Raw genomic sequence first — 22,291 nt, 5'->3', positions numbered from 1 at the left:
AAGAAAGGTTAACTGATAACTCTTTGTTCTGCAGAATGGCCAGCTTTCAACATTAGCTGTCTAGCGGGAGGTATTTTTGATCTAGGAACCATTCTGAAAAGCTAAAGGCAAAAGTTTTCTTTCCAGGACCAGGAGGACACCCAGACCAGACCTCTTACATCAGGCCTGGCAGAAACTGGTTGAGAGACCCCTGCCTGGTTAAAAACAAAACAAATCAAAACAACAACAACAACAAAACAACAACAGTGTTTTGAGACAGTGCAAAGATAAAATTAGGCTACATCAAATCAAAGTTTTTTTCATGCTTTCATAAACATTGACAGTCCAACTCTTTTTTAATGCTGCTATATAAAAGTTTGGTGAGTATCAATGGCCTCTTTCAGTGTCTGAAAGCATGCTTGAATTGTGAAATCTGGTATAAAAATCTTATGATTTGAATCATTAAGAACTCTTAAAATTAAGCCAAGGAAGGTTTTCTATTGTCTTATAAAATTGGTGGTTTGAGGGTTTTCTTATGCTGGCATCACTGTCATCCCCTTGCTCATTGATTTGCTGGAGCAGGCACCATTAACGTCTCCTTGTGAGACTTGTTGTTACTGTTTTTGGCATATCAGATATGCCACAGGTAGCTTGCCAGGCTATGCCGTGTGGGTGGGACACTTTTGGTAAATTTTCGGGCTTTCTGAGATGCATATTGATGTATATTTGTATTTACATTGAATTATTAGAATGTGAGTTGAAATTAATGTGGTACATGAAAACAAGTTTAAAGCGAAATGGGTTAAAATATGAGTTTCTAAAGTTATAGAATTAGTTGCAAAATTTATACCCTACCAATGTTTTGTTTGATTTCTGAGATTGTTGGTAACCTAAATTTCAGGAGCTACTAAAACCACAAAATTGTGCCTTATAGTTAAAGATATTGGACTTTCTTGCTGAGACTCCAGACCAGCTTTCATTTACTGAAAAAAAGTCACATTTGAAATTCAAACCGCTATAGGCAGCCCATTTGGCTTTATTGGTTTCTGAAGGTGGGGAAGTGCGTGATTGAGGCACACAGCTCTGAGCACCCCAGCAACTGAGGGTGACACCCAAATGAGAAATAACTATCCTGTTTTCTGTGAGTGTTTTAATTTTTTATATCAATTTCCCTAGAAATTGTAATTCTAAAGATAAAGTTTCTAATGTAAAGTGAACTTTTACCAAGTAATAAGATCTTTAATTGTGAGCATGTGAGCATATGAATATCTGAAAAAAAGAGGATGTAATGGTTTTGAAAGAGTACTGCAGAGTATAGTTTAGTCATGATAAATGAGATAATGGTTAGCAACTTCTTTCCAAATTTCTTGGTAGATCAAGCTATATTAAGAAAACTGTGAGCAAACTGTATTGTTAAAAGAAATTTTTTAAATTATCTGCAGGTTCACAGAAATCAAATACAAAGTAGTACCCCTTAGATTTACATCAGACCTATTAGAAGAAACCCTCCAAGCCCGAATACAATGGTGGCATATAGTGAAAAAGCTCAGTGAAATGAACTCCTCACCAAGAATACTCTATCCGGTTAAACTCTTACTTAAATTTGAAGGAACCATACACTATTTTACAGATAAACAACAACTCAGGAACTTCATGGACTCAAAATTGAACTTAAAAGAAGGACTTGAGGGGCTGCTGTAAGACAAATAAAAACCCGACAAGAACAACAAACCCTACAGAAAGATGGAAGATAATCCCATGACAATAATCTCTCTCAATGTCAATGGTTTAAATGCACCAATCAAGAGACCCAGAGTAGCAAAATGGATTCAGATTCTAAACCCAACTTTCTGCTGCCTACAAGAAACACACCTGAACAGTCAGAACAAACACAGGCTCAAAGTCAAAAGATGAAAAACAATCCTACAAGCAAACAACTCCTCAAAAAAGCTGGGGTTAGATTTCAGGCTGAAAAAGATTAGAAGAGATAGTGAAGATCATTCTCTATTCATCAAGAGATATGTACAACAGGAAGAAATCACACTCTTAAATGCATAGGCACCTAATGAATGACCAGCTGGATATTTAAAACAACTCCTAACAGATTATAAGGAGGACATCACTAGCACCACAACAGTAGTCAGAGATGTCAACACCGCCTTATCATCTCTGGATAGATGGACAAGAACAAAACTCAGCAAGGAAACAATGGCTCTGAAGGAACAAACAGAAATGAGAGGCTTAATAGACCTATACAGGGCTTTACACCCCCAAAAGAAAGAATATACATTTTTCTCCAGTGCACATGGAACATTTTCCAAAATAGACCACATGCTGGGCCACAAAACATATCTCAATAGAATCAGCAAGATAGAAATTGTATCAACCATCTTTTCAGACCACGATGCTCTGAAAATAGAAGCTAATGACACACAGACGCAGAACACCAAATCGAATAACTGGGAATTAAAACAACTCCCTGTGGAACAATGAGTGAATCAGGAAGAAAATGAAGGAAGAAATCAAAAGATACCTCAAAACAAATGAGAATTAAGACACAAGCTACCAGTACCTATGAGACACAGCTAAAGAGGTATTTAGGGGAAATTTTATAGCTCTGCAAACATTCCTCAGGAAGGAATAAAGGGCCTACATAATGAGATTTACTTCACAGCTCAAGATCTTAGAAAAGGACCAGCAAAAGGAACCTAAGCCAGACCAAAGGAAAGAAATAATAAAAAGTTAGAGCAGAAATTAACGATATGTAAACCCAAAAAACAATCCAAAAGATCAATGAAACAAAGAGCTGGTTCTTTGAGAAAATAAACAAGATTGATAAACCACTAGCAAGACTCACAAAGAAAGAGAGAGATAGAACCCTAATAAACTGAATCAGAAATGAAAAGGGGGATAGCAGAACAGAAACCAATGAAGTTCAAAAGACCATCAGAGACTACTTTGAAAATCTGTATGCCACAAAACAAGACAACCTAAAAAGAAATGGATAAATTCCTTGATTCCTACAATCTCCAAAGACTGAATCAAAAAGACTGGGAATACCTGAATAAACCCATTAATATCAAGGAAATTGAAACTGTAATAAAATGCCTTCCCAAAACCAAAAGCCTAGGCCTGGATGGATTCACTAGCGAATTCTTCTAAACATTTCAATAAGACCTGTTGCCAGTTCTCCTAAAGTTTTTCCAGGAATGGGGGCTGGAGCAATAGCACAGCGGGTAGGGCGTTTGCCTTACACGCGGCCAACCCGAGTTCAATCCCCAGCATCCCATATGGTCCCCTAAGCACTTCCAGGAGTAATTCCTGAGTGCAGAGCCAGGAGTAACCCCTGTGCATGGCCGGGTGTGACCCAAAAAGAAAAAAAAAAGCTTTTCCAGGAAATTGAAGAAACATGAACTCTACCAAACAGTTTCTATGAGACTCATATCTCCCTAATACCAAAAGCAAACAAAGACACCATTAACAAAGAAACCTACAGGCCAATATCCCTAATAAACATGGATGAAAAGATTCTCAACAAAATATTAGCAAATAGAATCCAACAACTCATGAAAAAGATCATACATCACGACCAAGTAGGATTCATCCCGGGGATGCAAGGATGGTTTAACATTCAGAAATAAATTAACATAATCCATCGTATCAACAAAAGTAAAAATAAAAACCATATGATCATTTCAATAGATGCAAAGAAAGCATTTGAAAACATCCAACACCCATTTATGATGAAAAGTCTCACTAAAATGGCCTTACAAGAAACTTTCTTCAAGGTAGTTGAGTCCATCTACCACAAACGCATGGCAAGCATTATCCTCAATGGACAAACACTAAGGGCCTTCCCTCTAAGATCAGTGACAAGACAAGGATGCCCACTCTAACCACTTCTGTTCAACATAGTACTGGAAGTACTTGCAATAGCAATTAGACAAGAAAAAGGCATTAAGTGCATCCAGATAGGAAATGAAGAAATAAAGCACTCACTATTTGCAGATGACATGATTCATTACCTAGAGATCCCTGAAACCTCCACTAAGAAAGTCCTAGAAACAATAGACTTGAACAGCAAAGTTGCAGGCTATAAAATCAATACCCGAAAATCCATGGCCTTCCTATACACCAATAAAGAAACAAAAGAAGGTGACATTAAAAAAAATCCCATTCTCAATTGTGTCCCAGAAAATCAAGTGCCTCAGAATCAGCCTAACTAAGGAGGTAAAGGACCTCTGCAAAGAAAACTATAAAACTCTAACCCACAAAAAAAAAGAGGACATGAGGAAATGGAAACATATTCCCTGCTCATGGATAGGAAGACTTAACATTGTCAAAATGGCAATACTCCCCAAAGCACTATACAGATTCAGTGATATCCCTATAAGGATACCCATGAATTTCTTCAAAGAAATGAATCAAGCAATCCTGAAATTCATATGGAACAATAAACGCCCACGAATAGCTAAAGCAATTCTTGGGAAAAAGAAGATGGGAGGCATCACCCTCCCAAACTTCAAACTCTACTACAAAGTGGTAACAATTTAAATAGCATAGTACTGGAATAAAGGCACAGCCACAGATCAATGGAACAGGGTGCAATATCCCTACATGCAACCCCAAATATATAATCATCTGATCTTTGATTAGGGAGCAAGAAATGTGTAGTGGAGTAAGGAAAACCTCTTCAACAAATGGTGCTGGCATAACTGGACAATCACATGCAAAAAAAATGGGCTTAGACCTCAACCTAACACCATGCACAAAAGTCAGATCAAAATGGATTAAAGTCCTCAATATCAGACCAGAATCCATAAGGTACATTGAAGACAAGGTCGGCAAAACCCTCTATGGTATTGAAACTTAAGTTATCTTCAAAGATGACACACAGCTGAGCAACCAAGTGGAAACAGATAAACAAATGGGAGTTTATTAACCTAAGAAGCTTCTGCACCTCAAAAGATACAGTGACCAGAATGCAAAGAGAATCTACAGAATGGGAAAGGATATTCACCCAATACCCATCTGATAAGGGGTTGATATCAAGGGTATATAAGGCACTGGTTTAACTCTACAAGAAGAAAATGTTCAATCCCATCAAAAAAATGGGGAGAAGAAATGAACAGAAACTTTCTCAAGGAAGAAATGCAAATGGCTAAAAGATATATGAAAAAATGCTCTTCATCACTAATCATCAGGGAGATGCAGATCAAAACAACTATGAGATACCACCTCACACCACAGAGACTGACTCACATCCAAAAGAACAAAAGAAACCACTGCTGGCGTGGATGTTGTAGAAAGGGACCCCCCTACACTGCTGGTGGGAATGCCAACTGGTTCAGCCCTTTTGGAAGACAATATGGTCACTTCTCAAAAAATTAGAAATTGAGCTCCCATTTGACCCAACAATACTTCTGGAAATATATCCCAGAGAGGCAAAAAAGTACAGTCAAAATGACATCTGCATCTATATGTTCATCAAAGCACTATTTACAATAGCCAGAATTTGGAAAAAGCCCGAATGCCCACGAACAGATGACTGGTTTAAAGAAACTTTGGTACATCTACACAGTGGAATACTACTCAGTAGTCAGGAAGTATGAAGTCATGAACTTTGCATATAAGTGGATCAACATGGAAAGTAGCATGCTAAATGAAATGAGTCCAAAAGAAAGAGACATGGTGGTGGGATATGTGCATTGGTGAAGGGATGGGTGTTCGAGCATTGTATAACTGAGACTTAAACCTGAAAGCTTTGTAACTTTCCACATGGTGATTCAATAAAAGAATAAATGATAAATGAATTAAAAAAAGAAAAAAGAGACAGACATAGAAAAATTGCACTCATATGTGGAATATAAAACAACAGAATGGAAGACTAACACCCAATAATAGTAGCAATAAGTACCAGGATATTTGGTCTATGGCCTGGAAGCCGGCCTCATATACTGGGGTAAAAGGCAGCTCAGATAGAAAAGGGAACACCAACTAAAGTATTGTGGAGGATCCACTCAGGATGGAAGAAGCAGGTTGAAAACAGACTATAGATAAACACGATAGCCACCCAGTACCTCCAATGCAAACCACAACACCCAAAAGGAGAGAAAGAACAGAAATGAATTCCCTGTCACAGGGGCAGAGTGGGGTGGGGGGGACAGGATGGGAGGGTGAGAGGGATCCTGGGGCCATAGGTGGAGGAGAATAAGTACTGCTGAAGGGATGAGTACTTGAGCAATGTATGACTGTAACACAAGCACGAAACTCTGTAACTGTAACCTCATGGGGACTCATTAATAAAAATTAATTGATTAATTAAGTAATAATAAAAATAAATAAATATATAATTTGCAGAATTGTTCTAGTATCCTGACTCCTGTTACATGCTCTTAGATAATTGGAAATCAAGGTTTTCAACATGGAACTGAATGAATTAGCCATGATGTTGTTAAGCTGTATATTCTATTTCTACAGAACTTAATACTTCTTTTGACTAGGACTCATAGCACACAAGTATATCTCATTGTGAGTGAGGGTGAAATATGTGCTTTTCTCTCCTTAGTACCATGAAGCATTAAGGCACTATGTTTGTTTGCATGAACCCAGACAAAAGCCTTTCCTCTCGGCAATAGGGCCTAACCCTAGTGCAGACAGGAAAACCAGCTCTGGGACCCCAAAAGCCCTCTTCCAGGGAAATAGTCAGGGAATTTGTCTAAATGACAGGAACAGGCATTTGACAGCTACTGTTTCAAGTACCCTATAAACCTCAGGGAGACCCTAAAGGCAGGCTCACTTAAGGAAGGACTGGACATCATATGTGCCATGGAAAATGAGGTTGCTGGAAATCAACAATGAGTGATTCGGCCCATGTCCAGCCATCAGTGTCAAAAAATGGAAGCTGAGATCTCTCCCAGCTCTAAAGATGGGAGGTGATGTATTCCTGACTGCCAGGACACTCCTAGGAGGGCAGGAGGCCAGAGGTTACATTCAGTTCTAGATAAAGACTCTAACTCTAGTTCTTCTTGGGACCCGATCACATGATATTCACATCTGATGGCTGATCCTGAGGTAGATCTAACGTGAGGTAAAACATTAAATGCTGTTATTGGCGTGTCTCCTGCTCTGTCTTTGACTAATCCCCAGGACTTCTCAGTAAGTAACGGGTACCCCAAATGGAGAGAGCTTCTATCTTGCTTTGTTTATGCAAAAGAACAAGTCAGGTTTGTTAAGCTGTCTGGCAAATTTAAGATGAAGGAGGAGGGAGAACCATGTTTCTGTAACTTGCTTTCTATTAGAATCATATTTTAGTTCTACAAAGGTAGTTGAATAATTGGGTAATTTAGTAAGTAAATTGTCAAGTCTATAAAGAAACTTAATGTTGAACATGCTTCCATCAGTCTGGCTAGAAAAGAGGAAGCCAGAGCTTTACCAGAGGAAACCTTAGCCCAAAGGGCAGGATCAATTGAATTCGCCCAGCCTGTCAATTGTTTAAAGTACTGATAGTGGACATCTAAAATGGTTCTAAGTATTCATTCTTAGTTAATACATATAGAGAGAACAGAGATTTTTAACAGCTCTCAATTCTTTTCCATCATGGGATTAATACCCCATTTGGAGAACATTTCCTCTAAGACAGAACACTCTGCAGAAGAGGAAGAATGGGCATTAGAACAAGGTATCTAAAGGGAAGTTGAAAATTACTGACACCTGGACTAATGCAGTGGAATATTAGTGAAAGGAATGAACAGGCCAGTAAGAGGAATTAACTCAGCACTAAGTTTCCTATGCTATTGATGATTGGTTCTTGTACCCTGAGCATTTGAGCATTTCATATGTTTTCTGCCTCAAAGCTTCGGTCATTTCAAAGTAGCATTCCTTAGCCTAACTGATCTTTCGAATGCATTGCTTGGGCCTCATTAAAAAGTAAGGTAGCTTGAGATTTCATCCCTTGTGCAGGCAGGTTCAGCGTCTCTGTGTCAGCAAGAAGCAGCTCCAGAAGATGGAACTTTGACCATTTTCCCTTTAAGAATTAAAGGTGGCAACATCTCTAGGGAAGTATGATGTAGGTAGATAGATTAAGGAAACCCCCCCCCTTGAAAATCCCAATTGTCTTGTTGTGAATGTGAACCCCCTTTATGAAGGAACTCAGTTCCTTCTGAAATTCTTTTGAATCAACTGTCACTATTACAATTTAGCCTTGAAAAGGAAGTGTAGGTCAGAATGTAGGATCTCTCTGTTCTCCAGTCATTATTGGTCTTTACAAGTATCAAGACCTACCTCTATGTGGGGCTTCGAGCACATTGCCAGAGTGAACTCCTTATCCACTCCTCAACTAAGGGAGGGACAATATATGACATTTATATGTATTTATATACACATATATTTTAATGGCCCTACTTTGGTGATCCTGTCAAATTTCACAAACATCAAAAATGTCTAAGTATGTGTCATCCCACACTGTAGACACCACTGATGAAGAAATGTTTTGCACTCTTATTTTTCAGGGGAGGGGAAATACAATTCTGAGCAATATTTATTTGCATTTAAGTCATTGCAAACAGTGATTTTGCATAATTTCTGGTTGTCCATACTTGGTTTATTTTGCAAATAAGGCGTGGCCCCTAGATCAGGATCTATGTTGACCTACTCAGATCCCAAGTCATTTATTCTCCTTAATTTATTTTCTTCTGTGTTAATAATACTATTACAACAAATAGACAAAGTGAATAGTACTACATAAGCTTATAATAGTGAGCATTATTATAAACAACAACAAACATGAAGAAGGTTCAGGTTTCTAAGTTTATTTCAGGGGACAAAAAAAATAAGCCTTAGGGCCAGAGGAATACCACAGCATGTAGGGCACTTGCCTTGCATGCAGCCAACCCAGGTTCATTCCCCGGCATCTTATTTGGTCCTCCAAGCACAGCTAGGACTAATTCCTCAATGCAGAATCAGGAGTAACCCCTGAGCATCACTGGGTGTAACCCAAAAAGAAAAAAATTACAATCCTCCATTGTGTAGCTCTACACAATGGATACTACTATGCAGCTGTTAGAAAAAGATGAAATCATGAAATTTGCATGTGGATCAACATGGAAGTATCATGCTAAGTGAAATGAGTCACAGAGAGAAGGACAGACATAGAATGACTGCAATAATTTGGGAATATAAAGTAACAGAATAGGACATTCAGCACCCAGGGATAGTAGATACAAGGACCAGTAGGATCACTCCAAGGCTTGGAAGTTGGCCTCACAAGCTGGGGGAAGAGACGGCTGGGATAGAGAAGGGACCACTTAGTGAATGATATTTGGATGGCTCGCTCAGGATTGGAGATGTGTGCTGAGAGTACACTATGGACTAAACATGATGGCCACTTAGTACCTTTATTGCAAATCATAATGCCCCAAAAGAGAGAAAGTAAAAGGAAAGTGCCTGTCACAGAGGCAGGGTGTGGGGGGGGATTATGTATGACTGAAACATAATCATGAAAGTTTGTAAGTCTGTAGCTGTATCTCACGGTGATTCATTTTTTTGAAAAAAGACTAGACAAGAATCTATCACAACTGACATTGGTGTTCAGTGACATGAATGAATAGGACATGTGCCCTGTATGTTTGTACTTTACTTCTTCTCATCAGGCCATCAAGAGTGCAGAAACCGAGAGGGATTTGGTAGTTTAGTTATCATCTCTAGGAAAATGAGTCCTCCTTTCACTGCTCTGGCTAGGGGGATACCTTCTAACCACTTGACAATTCTGCTTTGTAGAACAGTGGTTGTCTTTTCCTAGCAGCAAGGGACTTGTGCCTTTGAGCATTGTTCTAGGGAGGCTTCATATAACATTCAATTCACTGCTTGCTATGTGGATGGATCTTAGAGTAAGTGAAATTAGAAGGAGAAGGACATATATAGAATAATCTGTCTCATATAAAGAAATAATGTCAGGGAACCAAATGCCAAAGACCAACAAAAACTGAGAAATGTTCTCCAGTAGGAAACCCCTGATGCTGAGGAGATAAGGGAGGAAAAGAGATGGAGGGGATTGGACATGGGGACACTGACGATGGAAAGTGGAATCACAGTGGGATGTGTGGTACTGGGATATTTTATGCACAAAACCTTACAATAACAGTACTGTAAATTAAAAACACTAAAAATAATTTTTTTAATTTTAAAAACTTTTCCTTATTTTTTTACTTTTTTTTAACTTTTGAAATTGTTCAATTCAGGTTATAGAAAAAATCTCATCATTATATTTCTCCTAGGATCTGGAATAAGACTTACTAGTATCTTTTCATCCCATCTCCTTTATTAGGTGCCATTCCATTCTACATGTCCATCTGTAGGATTGGAAAAGGAAAAGCATCTAATTCAAACATGGAGTTTCAGAACAGCACTATATCAATGGTATGCAAGGAATCAGTACCTGTCACTGAAACACCTGGGGCTTCCATTTGACTTTCTCACCACAATGTTGCTTAGGTGCCCTTTTGTGTACTAGAATAGTACAAATTGGGTGAGTTTTTAAGTATCATCACAAGCATATTCTTTATATTAGCAGATGCTCACTAGGGTCTTTTAACTTTTGAACTCAGAGAAGGTAAAAGTAACCATTGTGCATGTGTAATGAATACACTTAAACAAACTAAGTTCCCAAATTTGGAGGAGTAATGATACTTCTTATTATGCATGCTCATTCTGGTGATGGTTCTATTTAATGGCTTTTAGTTTTTGCATGTGATTCAATTTTTTCTTGCTTTCAAACTTTTCCCCACTCATCTTTCATCTTCTAGTTGGAAAACATTTCACCCTGCAAATGTTAGCCATTAGCACATTAATGAATATGAGTTAGAGGTTACTCTTTCCAGATCACTGGCCCATGAGCCCTAACAGACCAGGCACTCGTGGATCATATTCCTTCAACTCCTTGTGGCCTCTTTGAATGTCAGTGGGCCATTCTCACTCACTGACATATCACATAGTTCGTGTTTCTGAAGAAAAGAAGGCCCAGAACAGAAGAAGGCTGGGCTCAGAGTCCTGATGCTGCCCTTACATCCTGCCAGGAAAACTCCCCTCCAGTGTGCAATGGGACATGGCATAGGAAACTAGTGGGAAAATCAGGTCCTTAGAGATGGAACTAGGAATATTGCTCCAATGCAGACTGCCTCATGAGCTGGGGGAGAAGGCATGAAGATTTATATCTGTATCGCATGATGATACAATAAAGTTTTAACAAATTAAAGAACCAAATAATAAATTAAAATAAAGTGACTGGATAGACTTTGATAGAACATGTGACATGCATATGGACTTCTTCATAACAGACCTTCTGATATTTATCACTTCCCTGGTGGGGCTGGCAGGAAATGCTGTGGTGCTCTGGCTCCTGGGTTTTTACATGCAGATAAATGCTTTCTCAGTCTACATCCTCCACTTGGCAGGAATTGATTTTGTCTGTCTATATATCCAGATGTTGTACTCCATAAAATGCTTTGTGAGAAATTTCAAATTATACTTCATCTCCATTTCCGAATTTTTCTTCATAATGTTGAATCTTTCCCTATGTTGCAGGCCTAAGCATTCTCACTGCCATTAGCACTGAGCACTGCCTGTCTGTCCTACAGCCCATCTGGTATCACTGCCACCACTCAAAACACATGGCGTCTGCCATGTGAACCTTGCTCTCATCCCTGTCCCTGATCTTAGCACTCTGAGAATGGAATTCAGTGGCTTTGTATTTGGAGAACCTAATATACATCTGTGGAAGTTAATTAATTTCTCCTGGCACCTGGACTGTGCATGAGGAATAGAGAAGCATGGAATATTCTACAAGGAACTGATCATTGACATAGAGCGAGGTTCGGCAGGGTGATACCATTTCACCGAAACTCTTCAGTGCCACCCTCAAGAATGTCATGTGACAAATGGAATGGGAAAGAATGGGAGTGAAGATATACAGTCGGCAAGTACAGCACCTCTGCTTTGCTGATGACATCGTTCTCATAAGACCAAACATTAGCCAAGCGGCACAAATGTTGCCGACTTCAACTGCAAGTGTGGAAAGGTCGGACTGCAGCTGAATATCAGCAAAAGGATGTTCATAAAAAAAGAAATGCCATTCGTTTCTGATGTTCGTTCATGAATAATGGAACTGACCTCTCATTTGCTCTCAATGGGACAAACATCTCCAAATGCAGCAGCTATGTGTACCTGGGTCAAGAACTCAACATAAGGAATGACCTGGCGCCAGAAGTGCGCAGGAGTAAGAGAGCAGTGTGGAACATCTTCAAGAGCATTGAAGAAGTGGTTAAGAGGACAAAGAACCTCCGGCTCCAGGCACATCATTTTGACTCCACAGTTCTTCCTGCACTGACATACGCTTCAGACACCTGGGCCCTACGAAAACAGAATAAGAACGATATTTGGGTATCCCAAAGAGGAATTGAAAAAGCTACACTAGGAGTATCATGTTTCACTCAAGTGAGAGAAGGAATCTGGAGTTCCAACCTCCATCGACAGTCAAGAATCAGGAATGCTGTCTCGTTTGCCAAGGTGTTGAATATCAGATGGGCCAGACACGTAAAGCGATTCAGAGATGACTGCTGGACAAGAGCTGTTACAGACTGGATTCCATAGGACCTCACAAGACCACGTGGCTGCCTACCAACGAGATGGTCAGACTTCTTCATCAAAACCCTGAATGAACGATTTGAGGCTCTTTCTGTTCCTGGAGCAAGCAGATATCATTGGGCTACACTAGCACTCAACAGGGACAAATGGAGATATTATTGGCACCCGCTCGAGCAAATCGAGGATCTATGGGATGACAAGTGATGTACACTTTAAAATCTTTTTTAGTTACAAAGATATTAACTTGTGTCAAAAACTGTGCTAATTCCATTATTTACTTCTTTGTTTGCTCTATAGGCAGCAGAAAAGGCAGCAAAGAAGAAGACACAAATTAATTCTTCAGAGGACTTTGCGGGATGTTCCTGATGAGAATTGAAGTCAAGGCAGCCCTCCTCAGGAGACTCTGGAGATGTCAGGAAATACTCATTTGTCCAAATTCAATCACAATGTAGTCATAATTTTCAGAAATTTTGTCACTGCAATTTCAGATATCTGGCATTTTTCAGTTTGTAAAGCTGAATAGTATTTCATTATAAAATTGAGTCACTATTTACTTTTGTGTTCTGTGTATTTAGGTAAATAGTCTATTTTTCTCTAGTGTTCACACAGAATAAATTTGCTACTAATATATGTCTTTGAGTGTTTTTAGGACATGTTTGTATTTCTCACAGATGAACAACCAAAAGGGAAATCAAGTTAATATGAAAGAAGTGGCATATGGAACTCTAGGAGTAATTTCAAATGTCTTTTCTAGAAGGGTGGTTCTATATGTTTGTTACATCTACTATATGGTGTTGGGAAGAAGCAATAGCACAGCGAGTAGGGCATTTGTCTTGCACACGGCCAACCAGGTTCGATTCTTCCATCCCCCTTGGATAGCCTGGCAAGCTACCAAGAGCATCCCGCCCACACAGCAGAGCCTAGCAAGCTACCTATGGTGTATTCAATATGCCCAAAAGAGTAACAAGTCTCACAGTGAAGACTTTGCTGGTGCTCACTTGAGCAAATCGATGTTGACAGTGCTACAGTGATACTATATGGTGTCAGTGCTCTGACTTCCTGTTTTCCATATTTTGCTCTCTTGTGCCAAACCCGATTTCTTATGGATCAAGAACTCAAAACAACAGAAACGAAAATACACCTATGGGGCCTCATCATACTAAAAGATTTCTATACAGCTAAGGAAACATTGGTTAAAACTAGTAGACACAAAATTAACAGGAAAAAAAAGTGTGCATTCAACAACATCAGATAAAGTTTCTTATTTTAGATATATAAAGCACACAGATTAACAACAGAAAATAATCCAAACGCTCTATCCAAACATCTGAAGAAAACTACACAAGTGCTTCTTTAAAGGAGGTAGACAGTGGTTGGGGATTCATTGAAAAATGAATTCTCATCCATGGATCATTGAACAAGTTCTACCCTATGGAAAACAGCATGAATGTTTCTCCTAACAGTAAGTATGAAATCGAAACTTCAACAATCAAATTTAGAAATGTGTCCATCAAAATAGCAAACTGACTCCAGCCGCCCCAGCCCGTGTCCTCCACGCCCCGGCTCCTGACCTGGCCCCCTAACTACGGCCCGCCCTCGAAGGTACCCTCTCAGACCCTCGGCCACGCCCTCCCGACCCGCTTCCCGCCACCTGGACTCCCTGAGACCCTGCAGGCGCCCCAGCCCGTGTCCTCAGTGCCCCAGCTCCTGACCTGGCCCCCTAACTGCGGCCCGCCCTCGCAGGTACCCTCCCAGACCCTCGGCCACGCCCTCCCGACCCGCTTCCCGCCACCTGGACTCCCTGAGACCCTGCAGCCGCCCCAGCCCGTGTCCTCCGTGCCCCAGCTCCTGACCTGGCCCCCTGACTGCGGCCCGCCCTCGCAGGAAGACACTGGGGGCGTGTCCCGTATCTTAGTGGGCGTGGTCTAAAAGTGGGCGTGGTCTCCTCTCAGAGCGGCCGCAGTTATTCTTTGTTACCTCAGCTCAATCGGTACTTGTATTTTTTTGAAAATTCACTTTTGCGATCTCAAACACGCAAAATAGCCATTAGCTTAGTCTGACACTATAAACGCTGTCAGTTAATAAGGGAAGTTTAGCATGATCAGAAAACCTTCTTTCCACAAGAAGAAAAAGGAATAAATAACTACAAAGCTCCAACTCTATACTTCCGTAACAATATGAGGAAGCAGCGAAAATCCCCTCCACCAAGAGAGGGAGAAGAAAAAATTCCAGAAACATCAATGGGGGGTACTCACATCTACGACCTCTCAGATAAACAATTCAGAGAGGAGATCTGTAAGAGAGTCGACCTACTCCAAGCAACCATGGAACAGACATCCAATAAACTAAGGGAGGAGATGAATGAAGCACTGGAACGGTCCACCAAGAAAATACAGGAAGAAATGAGAACAGAAATCTCAAACCTACGAATGGAAGTCACACAAATAAAGGAATCGGTAGACGAATTAAAAATCTCTCTAGATGCCCTCAACAGTAGAATGACTACAGCTGAAGAAAGAATCAGCGAACTGGAAGATGAGCTGCAGAAAGCTTATAGACAACAACAAATCATGGCCAAAGACCTCAAAATGGCTATAGAGCGAATCAGAGCCCTGGGGGATGACTTCAAGAGAAACAACATAAGAATCACTGGAGTACCAGAACCACAGGGAAGTAACCCCAATGAAAAAAACACAGTCAAAGACATCATTGCTAAGAAATTCCCAGAGCTGGAGAAGGCAGGCATCCAGATACAAGGAGTCCGAAGAGTACCAGCAAAAAGAGACCCGAATAAAAAGACTCCAAGGCATATCATAGTCAGAATGACGGATGCTATGGATAGAGACACAATTCTGCAAGCAGCAAGGTCAAAGAAGGAAATTACATACAAAGGAGCACCCCTCAGATTTACAGCAGACCTGTCAGAGGAAACCCTCCGAGCCCGAAGACAATGGTGGGATATAGTGAAAAGACTCAACAAAATGAATGCCTCACCAAGAATACTTTATCCGGCTAAACTCTCACTCAAACTCGAAGGAACCATACACTACTTCTCGGATAAACAACAGCTCAGGTCCTTCATAGACTCAAAACCAAACTTGAAAGAAGGTCTAAAGGGGCTACTGTAAGACAAGGTGGAGCCACATAAAAACAACAAATACCACAGAAATATAACACAAAATCCTATCACAATAATCTCTCTCAATGTCAACGGCCTAAATGCACCCATAAAGAGACACAGAGTGGCAAAATGGATCCAGAAATTAAACCCATCATTCTGCTGCCTGCAAGAAACACACCTGAACAAACAGAGTAAACATAGACTCAAAGTCAAAGGATGGAAAACAATCCTCCAAGCAAACAACCCCCTTAAAAAAGCTGGAATGGCCATCCTAATATCCGACAACATAGATTTCAGGTTGAAAAAGATCAAAAGGGACAGCAAAGGTCATTTTCTGTTTATCAAGGGATATGTACAACAGGAAGAAATCACACTCTTAAACATATATGCACCTAATGAGCGACCAGCTAAATATTTAAAACAACTCCTAGCAGACTTCAAAGAGGACATCACTAACAGCACAATAGTAGTCGGAGACTTCAATATGGCCTTATCACCTCTAGATAGATCGACAAGAACAAAACTCAACAAGGAAACACTGACTCTGAAAGAAGAAATGGAAGAGAGAGGCCTAATAGACCTATACAGGGCCTTACACCCCCAAAAGAAAGAATACACATTCTTTTCCAGTGCACACGGAACATTTTCTAAAATAGACCATGTACTGGGCCCCAGAACATACCTCAATAGAATCGGAAAAATAGAAATTGTATCAACCATCTTTTCAGACCATGATGCGCTGAAGATAGAAGCTAACCACTCACTGACACGGAGAATCAAGTCAAACACTTGGAAATTAAACAATTCAATGTTGAACAATGAGTGGGTCAGGAAGGAAATCAAGGAATAAATCAAAAATACTTAGAAACAAATGAGAATGAAGACACGAGCTGCCAAAACCTATGGGACGCAGCTAAAGCTGTGTTAAGGGGAAAATTTATAGCTCTCCAAGCATTCCTCAGGAAGGAAGAAAGGGCCCACATAGACAGCCTGACTTCACGACTCAAGACCTTAGAAAAGGACCAGAAAAAGGAACCCAAACCAGATCGAAGGAAAGAAATAATAAAAATTCGAGCAGAAATTAATGACATGGAAACCAAAAAGACAATCCGAAAGATCAATGAAACAAAGAGCTGGTTCTTCGAGAAAATAAACAAGATTGATAAACCGCCAGCAAGACTCACAAAGAAAGAAAGAGAAAGAACCCTAATAAATCGAATCAGAAATGAAAAGGGGGACATCATAACAGAAACCAGTGAGATTCAAAAGATCATTAGAGACTACTTCGAAAGTCTATATGCCACAAAACAGGAGAACCTAAAATAAATGGATGGATTCCTCGATTCCTACAATCTCCCAAGACTGAACAAAGAAGACTTGGAATACCTGAATAGACCCATCAATGTTAAGGAAATTGAAAGTGTGATCAAAAACCTCCCCAAAAACAGAAGCCCAGGCCCAGATGGTTTCACCGGCGAATTCTTCCAAACATTTAAAGAAGACCTGCTACCTGTTTTCCTCAAACTTTTCCAGGAAATTGAAAAAACAGGAAATCTCCCAAACAGTTTCTATGAAGCACACATCTCCCTAATACCAAAAGCAAACAAAGACACCACTAAGAAAGAAAATTACAGACCAATTTCCCTGATGAACACCGATGCGAAGATCCTCAACAAAATACTGGCAAATAGGATCCAACAACTCATCAAAAAGATCATACATCACGACCAAGTGGGATTCATCCCGGGGATGCAAGGATGGTTTAACATTCGGAAATCAATCAACATAATCCATCATATCAATAAAAGCAAAGATAAAAACCATATGATCATATCAATAGATGCAGAGAAAGCATTTGACAAGATCCAACATCCTTTCATGATGAAAACCCTCGCCAAAATGGGGTTTGGAGGAACTTTCCTCAAGATAATCGAAGCCATCTATCACAAGCCTACGGCAAGCATTATCCTCAACGGGGAAAAACTAAAGGCCTTTCCTCTGAGATCGGGCACAAGACAAGGATGCCCACTCTCACCACTCCTCTTCAATATAGTACTGGAAGTACTTGCGATAGCTATTAGACAAGAAAAAGAGATTAAGGGCATCCAGATCGGAAGGGAAGAAATCAAACTCTCACTATTTGCAGACGACATGATACTATATCTAGAGAAGCCTAAAACCTCTACTAAGAAACTCTTAGAAACAATAGACTTATCCAGTAAAGTTGCAGGCTACAAAATCAATACCCAAAAATCCATGGCCTTCATATATGCAAACAATGAGGCAGAGGAAAGGGACATAAAAAAAGCAATCCCAATCAGAACCGTGCCCCAGAAAATCAAGTACCTCGGAATCAGCTTAACCAAGGAAGTAAAAGACCTCTACAAAGAAAACTACAAAATGCTACTCCATGAAATCAAAGAGGACATGAGGAAATGGAAACATATACCCTGCTCGTGGATAGGGAGAATCAATGTTGTCAAAATGGCAATACTCCCCAAAGCATTATACAGATTCAGCGCGATCCCTATAAGTATACTCATGACATTCTTCAAAGAAATGGATCAAGCAATCTTAAAATTCATATGGAACAACAAACGTCCAAGGATAGCTTGGGAAAAAGACGATGGGAGGCATTACCCTCCCCAACCTCAATCTTTACTACAAAGCAGTAACAATTAAAACAGCATGGTACTGGAACAAAGGTAGAGCCTAAGACCAATGGAACAGGGTGGAATACCCTTACACACAACCCCAAATGTATGATCATCTAATCTTTGATAAGGGAGCAAGAGATGTGAAGTGGAGCAAGGAAAGCCTCTTTAACAAATGGTGCTGGCACAACTGGACAACCACATGCAAAAAAATGGGTGTAGACCTTGACCTGACACCATGCACAAAAGTCAGATCAAAATGGATTAAAGACCTCAACATTAGACCACAAACCATAAGGTACATTGAAGACAAGGTCGGCAAAACCCTCCACGATATTGAAGATAAAGGTATCTTCAAAGGTGACACAGAACTAAGAAATCTAGTAAAAACAGAGATCAACAAATGGGACTACATTAAACTAAAAAGCTTCTGCACCGCAAAAGATACAGTGACCAGAATCCAAAGACTATCCACAGAATGGGAAAGGATATTTACACAATACCCATCAGATAAGGGGTTGATATCAATGGTATATAAAGCACTGGTTGAACTCTACAAGAAGAAAACATCCAACCCCATCAAAAAATGGGGCGAAGAAATGAACAGAAACTTTACCAAAGAAGAAATACGAATGTCCAAAAGGCACATGAAAAAGTGCTCTACATCACTAATCATCAGAGAGATGCAGATCAAAACAACCACAAGATACCACCTCACACCACAGAGACTAGCACACATCCAAAAGAACAAAAGCACCCGCTGTTGGAGAGGATGTGGCGAGAAAGGGACCCTTCTACACTGCTGGTGGGAATGCCGACTGGTTCAGCCCTTCTGGAAAACAATATGGACGATTCTCAAAAAATTAGAAATTGAGCTCCTATTTGACCCAGCAATACCACTGCTGGGAATATATCCCAGAGAGGCAAAAAAGTATAATCGAAATGGCATCTGCACATGTATGTTCATCACAGCACTGTTTACAATAGCCAGAATCTGGAAAAAACCCGAATGCCCTAGAACGGATGACTGGTTGAGGAAACTTGGTACATCTATACAATGGAATACTATGCAGCTGTTAGAAAAAAGGAGGTCACAAATTTTTTATTTAAGTGGATCGGCATGAAAAGTTTCATGCTAAGTGAAATGAGTCAGAAAGAGAGAGACAGACATAGAAAGATTGCACTCATCTATGACATATAGAATAACAGAGTGGGTGAATAACACCCAAGAATTGTAGAAACAGCTACCAGGAGGTTGACTCCATGGCTAGGAGGCTGGCCTCACATTCTGGGGAAAGGGCAGCTCAGAGAAGGGATCACCAACTATAATGTAGTCGAAGGCCATGTGGGAGAAGGGTGTTGCGGGCTGAATGAGGGCTAGAGACTGAGCACAGTGGCCACTAAACACCTTTATTGCAAACCACAATAGCTAATTAGAGGGAGAGAACAGAAGGGAATGCCCTGCCACAGTGACACGGTGGGGTGGGGGGAGATGGGATTGGGGAGGATGGGAGGGATGCTGGGTTTACTGGTGGTGGAGTATGGGCACTGGTGAAGGGATGGGTTCCTGAACTTTGTATGGGGGAAGCATAAGCACAGATGTGTATAAATCCGTAACTGTACCCTTATGGTGATTCATTAATTAAAAATAAATAAATTTATTAAAAAAACATATAGTTGCCATATATATACTTCACTAAGAATTTATATTCAATATATATGGAACTTTTATAAGCCAATAAGAAGATATAACGATATTTAAGAAATTAGAAAAACATATTTGAATAAATATTCAAATAAGCGTGCTTAAATTTGCTCAACATCATGAGTCATACAGGAAATATCAATTAAAGCCTCAATGAAATACTGGTATATAAATATATTTCAAAATGGTTAATTTTAGACAAGGAAAATACTAAAGCTGATGAGGATGCAGAAATATCTTATCATGCAGTCTTTCGTGGGTGTATAAATTGGTAATTTGGAAGTCAGTTTGGAAAATTTAGTCTACCTATTAAAAATTTAGTCTACCTATTAAAAAAGTTCTGAACTATCCCAGAAATTTATTTAAATATGTTTTTCTAATTTCTTAAATAAAAGACCTCTACAAAGAAAACTATAAACCACTACTCCATGAAATAAAAAGAGGACATGAGGAAATGGAAACATATACCCTGCTCATGGGTAGGGAGAATCTACATTGTCAAAATGGCAATACCCCCCCAAACATTATACAGATTCAAAGCGATCCCTTGATATCAACCCCTTATCTGATGGGTATCCCATTCACAATCATGCCCCAGAAAATCAAGTACCTCAGAATCAGCTTAACCAAAGAAATATATATGGAACTTTTATAAGTCAATAAGAAGATATAACGATATTTAAGGTCGGCAAAACCCTCCATGATATTGAAGATAAAGGTATCTTCAAAAATGACATGCAACTGGCCAACCAAGTGGAAACAGAGATAAACAAATGGGACTACATTAAACTAGAAAGCTTCTGCACCGCAAAAGATACAGTGACCAGAATACAAAGACAATCTACAGAATGGGAAAGAATATTCACCCAATACCCATCTGATAAGGCGTTGATATCAAGGGTATATAAGACACTGGTGAACTCTATAAGAAGAAAACATCCAACCCCATCAGAAAATGGGGCGAAGAAATGAAGAGAAATTTTCCCAAGGAAGAGATACCAATGGCCAAAAGGCACAAGAAAAATTGCTCTACATCACTAATCATCAGAGAGATGCAGATCAAAACAACCATGAGATACCACCTCACACTACAGAGACTGGCACACATCCAAAAGAAAAAAGCACAAGGATGTGGGGAGAAATGGACCCTTTTACACTGCTGGTGTGAATGCAGACTGGTTCAGCCCTTTTGGAAAACAATATGAACGCTTCTCAAAAAATTAGAAATTGAGCTCCCGTTTGACCCAGCAATACCACTGCTGGGAAAATATCCCAGAGAAGCAAAAAAGTATAGTCGAAATGACATCTGCACTCATATGTTCATCGCAGCACTGTTTACAATAGCCAGAATCTGGAAAAAACCCGAGTACCTGAGAACAGGTAACTGATTAAAAAAACTTTGGTACATCTATACAATGGAATATATGCAGCTTTTAGAAAAAATGAAGTCATGAACTTTTCATATAAGTGGATCAACATGGAAAGTATCATGTTAAGTGAAATGAGTCAGAAGAGAGAAACAGACATGGAAAGATTGCACTTACCTGTGGAATATAAAATAACAGAGTAGGAGAGTAACACCCAAGAATAGTAGAAATAAGTACCAGGATGTTGACTCCATGGCTTGGAAGCTGGTCTCACATCTGGGGAAAAGGCAGCTCAGATAGAGAAGGGAACACCAAGTAAAATGCGGTTGGAGGCCACAGTGGAGGAAAGGGTGATGAGTGTTGAAAGTAGACTAGGGACTGAACACAATAGCCACTCAACACCCCTATTGAAAACTACAACACCCAACTGGAGAGAGAGAACAAAAGGGAATACCCTGCCACAGAGGCAGGGTGGGGTGTGGGGAGATGGGATTGGTGGGTGGGAGGGATGCTGGGTTTATTTGTGGTGGAGAACGGGCACTGGTGAAGGGATAGGTTCTTCAATATTGTATGAGGGAAACACGAGCACGAAAATGTACAAATCTGTAACTGTACCCTGACAGTGATTCACTAATTAAAAAAATTAATTAATTAAAAAAAATAGCAAACTGAAGGTTGGGGAAATACCTGGGGATATCAGCACAGGGAAGTCAGCACTGCTACTGGGTTGCATTGAAACATTGCATGCCTGACACTCTGCTCAGTAGAACTATGTATATCACAGTACCACAATATCTAATGAAATATAATAAGCGAATGAACATAT

The sequence above is a fragment of the Sorex araneus genome, chromosome 6 (genome assembly GCF_027595985.1).
Source record: "Sorex araneus isolate mSorAra2 chromosome 6, mSorAra2.pri, whole genome shotgun sequence".
Taxonomy (NCBI): domain Eukaryota; kingdom Metazoa; phylum Chordata; class Mammalia; order Eulipotyphla; family Soricidae; genus Sorex; species Sorex araneus.
This window is presented reverse-complemented; position numbering follows the sequence as displayed.